A 1,807-nucleotide genomic window follows, 5' to 3' on the forward strand; every position below is an offset into this window, starting at 1 on the left:
ACAGGTGTGACTGGGGATGCCGGCTGGGGGTGTTTGGACCACCCTTACTCTTCTACGAATTCGACCGTCTCTGTTCATGTGCAGGACAGAATGGCTCGGACAAGGAAAACGGTTGTTGACCCCGAGTACCAGCCAGAACTCCGGTTGATGATGCTCCTTATGACCAACCGGGCGTACCTAGCACGCTCGGAGATGAGATTCTTGAGGAATCCGGGAGCTCAGACGATGAGGAGACCGTCCAGCAATCTGACTCCACTGAGTCAACAATGGAGCCGGATGCCCCTCAAGAGGATGAGGAGGCATACAATTGGCCTTCAATAAATAACCCAACAGAGGCGCACATGAGCGCCCGGGACGTTATTACCTTAAATGCAACCCTCCCGGCATTTTTGGAGAAGCGCCCGGTAAGGGCCAGATGGGAGGTCGTCGTTTCGCCTGTGGAGGCATCCGTTGTCTGGGATGACGACTTGGACCACGCCAATGTTTACCTTGGCTGCTATGAGGCGGAATTCAAAGCCGGCCTCTGGTTCCTCCTTAACACAATTAAAGCCATTCTAAGGGGTTACGACCTTGGCGTCTGGCAGCTCACACCCAACTTTTGGGTGAACATTCTGGGGTACATAGCCGCTTGTGAAATGCAGGACATAACACCTAGCTGGGAGGCGTTTGCACATAATGCACTATCTTAGTCGTGACCCAGGCGGCTGGAATGCGTGGTACACATTGACCACGCATCCGGAGTACATGATGACGCTGGAGAAGCCGTCTAAGTGGACCAGCTGGAAGAGAAAATTTTACATGGTCTCTTCCCCTTCTCCGGCTGTGAACCACCGGCTGCGTCGCTACAATAAGCACCCGGCTTTATTGGGAAAGAAGTGTGCCCTCCCCAAGATACCGGAGAGGTCCTGGGATTAAATAATGGAGCCGAGCCTTTTTAAGAAAACTACCCTGCCTCTGGATGATGGGACACAAGTCATTGACCCTAAGTTCTGGGTCCCTCATCCGGATTGGTTCAAAGACGAGGCGTTCCTTTCTACCTGTGGTCTTAGCACTTTCTGGAGCAAACGTACGTTAATTGCTTAACCGGCGTCTTATGCCGCCTGTATGGTGTTTGAATGTCTCGAACTTTATTTTTCCTTTTTGCAGAGAAAGGACTCGAGATGGTTCCTCCCGAAAAAACTCCGACCAAGTCAGCCGCTGAAATTCGGAAGGAACATCTTGAGAAAAAGAAGGCCCAACTGGCGGCCAAAGATGATGGGGAAAGCACCGCTTGATCTTTTTACCGTCTGTATGACTTGCAACCCATTTTAATACTAACCGGTTGCTTTGCTTTCTTTTGCAGACGGGGAGCAAGAACGTCCCTCGGTCTCTAAGGCAAATGCTAAAGAGGCCGGGAGAGGATCTCGCCTAACCTTCTTCACAAAGGCGGAGGGTCTCGCCTGCCCCTGCCCCTGCCTCTGTCGGAAGACATCCTGCTCTTGAGAGGCCTACTTCAGTAGGCAAAAGTTTGCGAGATCTGGGCTTGGGCTTAGGGCCGCCTGAGGCCAGAGCTAAGGAGCCTGAGGTTCCCTCTAGCCGGGTGCTTGCTGTTGCATCCGGTTCTAATGAGGCTAGGGGTGGTGTCACCCCTCAGCCTGAAAACCAGGGTACTCCTCTCACCTTTGACCCCCCTTTGCCGCTTGGGCATGTTTGAGTCAAGTCCCAAGCTACCTAGTCAGGGGATTCTTCATGCAGCCGGCAGAATATAGGCGCTGCATATGCTCAGTACTTAGCAGATAAATCTCATGATGCAGATGCCTCTTCTCGT

This window comes from Chenopodium quinoa, unplaced genomic scaffold, assembly GCF_001683475.1.
Source record: "Chenopodium quinoa cultivar QQ74 unplaced genomic scaffold, ASM168347v1, whole genome shotgun sequence".
NCBI classification, from domain to species: Eukaryota; Viridiplantae; Streptophyta; class Magnoliopsida; order Caryophyllales; family Amaranthaceae; genus Chenopodium; species Chenopodium quinoa.